Raw genomic sequence first — 9,172 nt, forward strand, 5'->3', positions numbered from 1 at the left:
TGTGAGAAACTTTCCCACTCCCTCCTCTTCCCAGCTAGTCCCATTTGGGTAGTCACCCTCAAATAACTGCTAGTAGGCCTATGTGTATAGCTTAACGTTTGTCTTTGAGGATGCCTCACCCTTCATGCTCGTCACAGGGTGGAGATGGACTACCATCCCTTGTGATGTCTCGCTAGTTGTTTTTTCATAACATATTTAGTGGATGTTTCTTTTCAGTTGAAAAGTCTGCTTTCACATTGTTTTCATGTTAATTCCCATTTCTTGTCCATTAAGTGCCTCCTGACTATTGGGAATTTCAATAGGCCTACAGTATTTGAAAAGTGCACACCAGTCCAATGTGTGAGACCTGCGCGATATAGAGCACCTTCACTATCCCTTACCAGAATGACAGTGGAGTGTGAAATCCTCATCTGTTCATTTTGATACATGACATACAGGCCAACCCCTCATATAGACAGCGTCAAGGCCACATGTTTCAATGTTTTGCTTCTTTGCTGACTGTTTGTACAGTCCTCCCCTGACTTAGTTTTGTACTGTATAGGCTTGTGTTGTGGATAGCAACACTCACAGGTTTACATATTTTTGCCAGTGGAGCGAGTGTTGTGTCTGTGTGTGACATCCCACTGTAGGGAGAGGCACATCATACACTCTCCTATTTGGTTGAAAAGATATAGCCACTTGCTTTGGCTATTTTTCCTAATTCCCACATTGGAATGGGGAGGCTATCCTTCTAATTTACCAAAATGTGTTAGAGCCGAGCCATGCTGATGTTGCAAAGTTTGGGATGCAAATGGTTGGATGTATAATAACTCTAAGTACAATGTATGTAAATTGAAAACACTAACAGGTCTCTCCTTCTGTCAATTATAAAGTGCTGGAGATAAGAAAGCCATCTGGTGGACAGGCAAGCCACTGACTAAAGTCCCTTAATTCTGATCAGACACTGCCATCTATTGGAGGATAAAAGATATCACACTGATGTCTCATGTCAAATTGAAATCTAGTCAGATTCTAGTGCATTCGGGAATGTATGCATCTCTGCAGCACTCCACCAATCAGGCCTTTATGACAGAGTGGCCAGAGGGAAGGCACATGACAGCCCGCTTTCAGACCATGATAAACAAGATTATCTGGGCTGATGAAACCAAGAGTGAAATCTTTGGCCTGCATGACAAATGTCACGTCTGGAGAAAACCTGGCACCATCACACTGTGGGGATGTTTTTTAGCAGCAGGGACTGGGAGACCCAGTCAGGATCGAGGGAAAGATGAACAGAGAAAAGTAGAGATCCTTGATGAAAACCTGCTCCAGAGTGCTCAGGACCTCAGACTGCGGCGAAGGTTCATCTTCCAACAGGACAACGACCCTAAGCACACAGCCAAGACGAGGCTTCGGGACAAGTTTCTGAATGTCCTTGAGTGGCCCAGCCAAAGGCCGAACATGAACCCGATCGAACATCTCTGGAGAGACCTGAAATTAGCTGTGCAGCAACACTCCCCATCCAACCTGATAGAGCTTGAGAGGGTCAGCAGAAGAATCTCCCCAAATACAGGTGTGCCAAGCTTGTAGCGTCATACCCAAGAAGACTCTAGGCTGTAATAACTGCTAAGGTACTTCAACAAAGTACTGAGTAAAGGGTCTGAAGACTTACACTACCATTCAAAAGTTTGGGGTCACTTAGAAATGTCCTTGTTTTTTAAAAGAAACACATTTTTCTGTCAATTAAAATATCATCAAATTGATCAGAAAGAGTAGACATTGTTAATGTTGTAAATGACTATTGTAGCTGGAATCAGCAGATTTTTAATGGAATATCTACAGTCGTACAGAGGCCCATTATCAGCAATCATCACTCCTGTGTTCCAATGGCACGTTTACCATTTTAAAAGGATAATTGATCATTAGAAAACCCTTTTGCAATTATGCTAGCATAGCTGAAAACTGTTGTACTGATTAAAGAAGCAATAAAACTGGCATTCGTTAGACTAGTTGAGTGTCTGGAGCATCAGCATGAGGGTTTGAAAATTGGCCAAAAACAAATAAATTTCTTCTGAAACTCGTCAGTCTATTCTTATTCTGAGAAATTAAGGCTATTCCATGCAAGAATTTGCCAAGAAACTGAAGATCTTGTACAACGCGGTGTACTAGTTCCTTCAAAGAACAGCGCAAACTGGCTCTAACCAGAATAGAAAGAGGAGTGGGAGGCCCCGGTGCACAACTGAGCAAGAGGACAAGTACATTGGAGTATCTAATTTGAGAAATAGACGCCTCACAAGTCTTCAACTGGCAGCTTCATTAAATAGTACCCGCAAACCACCTCCGGGATGCTGGCTTTCTAGGCAGAGTTCCTATATTATTGGACAGGCTGAGATATTGCTTTCTCTTAGCAACTCTGCCTAGAAGGCCAGCATCCGAGTCACCTCTTCACTGTCGACATTGAGCCTGGTGTTTTGCAGGTACTATTTAATGGAGCTGCTCCTTGAGGACTTGTGAGGCATCTGTTTCTCAAACTAGACACTAATATACTTGTCCTCCATTTTAGAATAAGGCTGTAACGTAACCATGTGTAAAAAGTCAAGTGGCCTGAAATACTTTCCTAATGCACTGTATAACCCCTAAACCATGCACTACCTTTATGGGCATCAAAGGGATGGATGGGTTAGGCATCAATATTGTAATCCAAGTGGATGGATTTTATCTATGTATTTTTCTTACAGGAAGGAGAGGACAGCAGTTGCTGTCCCTGCCCAATAGGAAAGTATCATATCTAGAAAACGTGTGGATTTGTGCAAACTAGCATGTCAACAACTGTGACAAAGAATGTTTGCTGAATAATGATTTGCTATGTTATATTGATGTCTAAATTAAAGCAAAAATAGCCTTTTTATCATTTTATTCAAGAACATTTAAAATTTCATAGGCGTCACAATAGCTCTTTCCACTGTTTTTACAGAACAATTTAATAAAATAAACAATAGAACAAATGATTAAGTTCACATTATTAATTTTGTGTGTTGACCTAATACAAGTTCGTGATTACTTTCAAACGGTGTCTTTTGTCTCCTGAATGAGAAGATCTGATGTTGATTCAAAACATTTGGTATGTAATTAATTCATATTACTTGTACAATAAAAAACTAAAAGGAGTGGCAAAAACCCTATTCCTCTTAAACATTTTTAGAAACACACTTTATAGCTGCCTTTAATGTTTAGATTTATGTTGGAAAATAACATTCAGCAGTAAAAAAACAAAACAGGGCTAGAAGTTTTTTTGTGTGTTTTTTTTGACTGGATATGGACGGTATTCATTTAAACAAGGCATAAAAAAATGGATATGAACGTGACAACCCCTTGGAACAGCTTCATTACGTCAAATGTAAGCCCACAATGAACTATAAATGATATCTTTTAATATAAAAAAAACTTGGTAAAAAATACTTATTTTAAACTGTACAGTCACCAAGTACACAGAATGATCACAACTTCAAACAGTTCTTCATTTGGCGTCTCCAGCGGCTTCAACCTTCGCCTAGAAATGGGAGGGAAATGGACTTATTTCAGACCTACAAAAATAATTAAAACAAAAAAAACTGTTTGTATGCCATAAGTTACCGTTGAGCTGTTATTTTCAAGAGAATAGAAAATAAGAAACTAACTAAATACATATATTTAAGTGCATCTAACCCCATAGGCCTACTGTATTGTTGTTGCGAATATACCCCCCCCCCCCAAGGATTAGTTTATTTTTGTTCAAATCGATTCAATTACATGCACTAACTTATGCCAGCAGGGCAGAAAGCAAATAGATTACATAGCGTCCAGAGGTTCTATGTAATAACAGCTTAATAACAATTTCCACAGAACTGCTTGGTTAATATAAATCCACAATTCACACATTGAGTTGAGCGCCCATCAAATAAGTAATAGCGTGGACTGAATGAATCACATCCCCATTAAGGGACACTGTGGTTTATTTGTGGTAAGGGTGACTGATGGATTGCAGATAAAGTCATGTACAGCCTAAAGCAAAACCAAATCTAAACCCTAATGGGGGAGAAGAATAACATTGAATAGATAGCAAACAGATCCTTTCAGGACACAAACCTCAGCCTTGGCATCACCGTTCTCAGCTGCCTTCTTTCCTTTGACTGGCTTCTGAAGAAGAAAAAACACGTTTGCCACTGTTGACTATTGAAAGAGTTAGTGGATTCTCTCTCCTCTCACTCCCTTCAAGATGTTATGCATCTTGTCAAATGCTCAGCAGTGCCAAATATTTGAATTTTTTTTTCTGATGCTTTCCCTCATGTGGCTGTTAAAACAATATAATAAATAGGACACCTGAGTTGATGCCAAAGGTCATGAATCAATAACGCTTAGGCTAAGAGTTAACACAACTGCTAATAAACTTTAGATGCGAAAACAGCACATTGAAGAACTCCAAGTTTAACTTGATTAAAAGACAGATTAAACAAATATTTAACATACTTTGGGTGCTGCCGCCTTTTTGGGTTTGGCCGCAGGCTTTGGCGCGGGTCTCTGCAAAAAAAGAAACAAGACGGTAATTAGTGTAAGTAAGACATGAGTTTGCAATAAAAATAAATGTACAGATCCTAAAGTATCCTATGTCAATGGTACTACTTACAGATGACAAACGTGCTGAACGTCTTGCAGGCTGAAAAAGAAACGCGTTACATATCTAGCAATGCCTCAGTTACTACTATAACGATCCCACTTTAAACAAACTACAACTTTTAATGAATAAAGATGATATAGATGTATCCACAAATTACAATTCATAAGCAAATGCCATGCTTTATAAAGGGGTTCAAAGATGTAATGGCACATTTGACAAAGCACCAACCTTTCATATCACCCTTTATGTATATAAGTGTTAACAAATGATCCGTGAAGCATTTATGTAGACCTAATTGAGGTCTCAAGACTTTATGAACAGCCTATACAGCATTTATAAGTTGTAGTTGAGTTAAAGTTTAGAATTAATATTGTGAATATTTGTATGCATACCTCATCTCCCTTGGTAGCATTCTGAAAACAAGAAAAAGCATAAGGAAAATCTTTAGAAACTGGGAGGAAATTAATTCAGAAAGCAACTTTTAAATACACTGAATAATAAATAAATTTAGCTAATGTATCATAGTACAGCATAGGTCCTTTTCAAAAAAGTAAGATAACTGGAGCAGGTGTTATGTCCATTGTTGCCCTCTCTTATTCTATGGAGGGCCCCTTTGATCAAAATGAAGCATCACATTCCCAGAGAACATGCTGGGCTTTTGTATAATGTATATTTTGCATAACGGATTACATACACCACAGTGGGCGAGAGAGCCATACATTTTTTATGACCTACATTTCCGCTGTTCTTGGCTACTTCTGACTTCGAATGAATTCCCGCGCATATTCAAATTCAAATCTGTCCTGTCACAACAGTCGGGCGCGCTTGGCACTTCCTTTGTTTTGCGTCAATTCGCGCTCGACAGCCGTCAACAAGATGAAGTTCGCGCTCAATAAATCTACCTAGCAACATTATTTCGACGAAGTTAATGCGGCTAAAGATGCAGTGATGTGTTTAATTTGGAAAATATATTTTTTTTTATAACTTTGAGGTTCAACGATAAACCCAATAGAAAAGGTCATTGAAAAGCACCCGCGCATATGCTGCTTGTACATTCACATTAGAGATGCTAACTAATGTTGGCTATGCAAAGATGGCAGCCTGACGTTGAAATTTTCAGTGCCAAGGTAAATGGACTGAAGTTAACGTTAACTCCAACTAATGTTAGTTGGGGAAAAAAATGCATTAGCAAGGAATTAGTATTAGCTGGTAAAGTAGAGGATTCATATGATTGCATTTAAGCGTTGCGTCGGGCGCAAACTATTGAAAAACGACCAAGCATCTTTTCCCACCAATTTTTGTGGCTCACTGATTCAAGCCTGCCTCAAAATGATTAGAAAACTAGACACCGAGATGCTCACAGGCAGCACATTGAACTACACATATTAATAGTTAAATCGTTTACATGTATGAAATATCTCAGTTGAGCCCCGTGAGCTTCTGCACAACTTCCAAGAAGCACCAAGCGCGTGATGCACAAATCGTACTTAGCTTTTGAGTGCATGGACTAGTCATAGGTATGCTCAATGTAGGACGAATAATCTTAATAAATATGGTTAATATCTTTCCACCTTATTTCTTATGTAATTGTATTTTTTTTTAAAGGAATATATTTATAACTGCGTTGAGAGGATGACCCATTTTGCCGCCATTTCTAAACGACGACATACAGTACTGATGAAGAGACCAAATGCAATTTAAAAACGGCAAGATGCAAGCAAAACAATAATAATACAAATATATTTGTTAGCCGTAAAATTAAGGATTCCTTACCTTTCTTTTAGGCATGTTGATGATTGTTCGGGAATTGCAACAGAATTTTTTTTTTTTTAATGTGAGTTGTTGGCTATCTCACTAAGCTCTTCTAGCCACGTTAGCAATGCAACAATGGTGAATGTAAAATAATGACCGAATGTAAAATATAAGATAGAAACCGGTTTGAACCAGTTTTTATATTTTAAGTCATACATTGGATGAAGACAAATCACGTGCTTGTGGGCGTCTCCATTTTCTTAAAGAGATAGTGCATGATAAATACCACGGCTGTAACAAGGTGGCGTGGTTTCTGCAGCAAAGTCAGTACAGTATAGGGAGAACCTGCTTCTCCAATCAAAATCACCGATCACGCTTGTAGGCGATGTCATGGAGACGTTGGCTTGCTAAACTCATGCGCAGAAACACAATCTTGTCTCAGGTTTGTCTCGCGCCGAACTGCGCATTTACAGGCCATCAAATCAAATGAAAACGTGTCAATTGGTCAATTTCACGAAGTTGGGATAATAACATGTTCAACTACTTAATTACATTGGGTCGTTTATAGGTTGTACATACATTTCCAGAAAATTAACGGCTAAAGAAGAATGTTTCACTACTCTTTTGACTTCTTTAACCCAAAACCCCAGCCTTGTCTGCTTCACAAGCATTCCCGGCAGTCTCGCGATGTTGCCCCTCTGAGTTTAGAAACTTTGTGTCTGCAGTGTGCATCACCCCGTCAATGATACAATATAAAACAAGACTATAAAAAGTTTTTAAAAATCATCCATTCGGATGGTACAATTTGTTATGAATATAAGTAATGTAAATGAACATTAAACTAAATTAACAAACACGTTTATTCAGCAAGATAAAGAAACCTGGTAAAAATATAGTTGTTTTACATGTCAAATATGGGCATCCATGGCCATAACAGTTATTGCACAATGACATTCATTGAAAATTGGACTTGACCAGTCCAGCACACATACACTATAAACTCAGCAATAAAAGAAACGTCCCCTTTTCAGGACCCTATCTTTCAAAGATAATTCGTAAAAATTCGTAAAAATCCCCAAAAACTTCACAGATCTTCATTGTAATGCATTTAAACACTGTTTCCCATGCAATTGATGAACATGCACCTGTGGAACGGTCGTTTAGACACTAACAGCTTACAGACGGTAAGCAATTAAGGTCACAGTTATGAAAACTTAGGACACTAAAGAGGCCTTTCTACTGACTCTGAAAAACACCAAAAGAAAGATGCCCAGGGTCCCTTCTCATCTGCATGAACGTGCCTTAGGTATGCTGCAAATGTGGCCAGGGCAGTAAATTGCAATGTCCAAACTGTGAGACGCCTAAGACAGCGCTACAGGGAGGCAGGACGGACAGCTGATCGACCTTGCAGTGGCAGACCACGTGTAACAACACCTGCACAAGATCGGTACATCCAAATGTCACACCTGCGGGACAGGTACAGAATGGCAACAACAACTGCTCAGGTTACACCAGGAATGCACAATCACTCCATCGATGCTCAGACTGTCCGCAATAGGCTGAGAGAGGCTGGACTGAGGGCTTGTAGGCCTGTTGTAAAGGCAGGTCCTCACCAGACATCACCAGCAACAACGTCGCCTATGGGCACAAACCCACCGTCACTGGACCAGACAGGACTGGCAAAAAGTGCTCTTCACTAACGAGTCACGTTTTTGTCTCACCAGGGGTGATGGTCGGATTCGCGCTGATCATCGAAGGAATGAGTGTTACACCGAGGCCTGTACACTGGAGCGGGATCGATTTGAAGGTGGAGGGTCTGTCATGGTCTGGGGAGGTGTCACAGCATCATCGGACTGAGCTTGTTGTCATTGCAGGCAATCTCAAAGCTTTGCGTTACAGGGAATACATCCTCCTCCCTCATGTGGTACCCTTCCTGCAGGCTCATCCTGACATGACCCTCCGGCATGACAATGCCACCAGCCATACTGCTCGTTCTGTGCGTAATTTCCTGCAAGACAGGAATGTCAGTGTTCTGCCATGGCCAGCTAAGAGCCCGGATCTCAATCCCATTGAGCACGTCTGGGACCTGTTGGATCAGAGGGCTAGGGCCATTCCCCCCCAGAAATGTCCGGGAACTTGCAGGTGCCTTGGAAGAGTGGGGTAACACCTCACTGGCAAATCTGGTGCAGTCCATGCGGAGGAGATGCACTGCAATACTTAATGCAGCTGGTGGCCACACCAGATACTGACTGTTACTTTTGACCCCCCCTTTGTTCAGGGACACATTATTCCATTTCTGTTAGTCACATGTCTGTGGAACTTGTTCAGTTTGTGTCTCAGTTGTTTAATCTTGTCATGTTCATACAAATATTTACACATGTTAAGTTTGCTGAAAATAAAAGCAGTTGACAGTGAGAGGATGTTTATATACACAAAAGTATCTGGACACTCCTCCAAAACTGGAGTCGGCTATTTCAGCCACAACCATTGTTGACAGCTGTATTAAAATCGAGCACACAGCCATGCAATCTCCATAGACAAACATTGGCAGTAGAATGGCCTTACTGAAGAGCTGTGAATTGCAACGTTGTACAAGTCAGTTTGTCAACTTTCTACCCTGCTTGAGCTTCCCTGGTCAACATTAAGTGTTGTTATTGTGAAGTGGAAATGTCTAGGAGCAACAACGGCTCACAAATCACACTTCACCATCTGGCAGTCGGACGAACTAATCTGGGTTTGGCAGAACTGTAAAGGTTGGAGAAATAATGGTCAGCGGCTGTTTTTCAT

At 40.3% G+C, this 9,172-nt stretch overlaps 1 long non-coding RNA gene across 1 annotated transcript; it reads right to left on the reverse strand.

Moving 5' to 3' along the window:
- Window positions 1-2,878: 2,878 nt before the first annotated feature.
- On the reverse strand, window positions 2,879-6,709 carry LOC109902133 (uncharacterized). Its single transcript, XR_002256829.2, has 6 exons — window positions 6,407-6,709; window positions 5,026-5,046; window positions 4,643-4,672; window positions 4,486-4,536; window positions 4,105-4,155; window positions 2,879-3,563 (listed from the first exon to the last, which is right to left on the reverse strand). It is a non-coding gene; the product is annotated as an uncharacterized LOC109902133 (long non-coding RNA).
- Between the last annotated feature and the right edge of the window lie 2,463 nt (window positions 6,710-9,172).

Source organism: Oncorhynchus kisutch, linkage group LG13 (genome assembly GCF_002021735.2).
Source record: "Oncorhynchus kisutch isolate 150728-3 linkage group LG13, Okis_V2, whole genome shotgun sequence".
Lineage (NCBI taxonomy): Eukaryota > Metazoa > Chordata > Actinopteri > Salmoniformes > Salmonidae > Oncorhynchus > Oncorhynchus kisutch.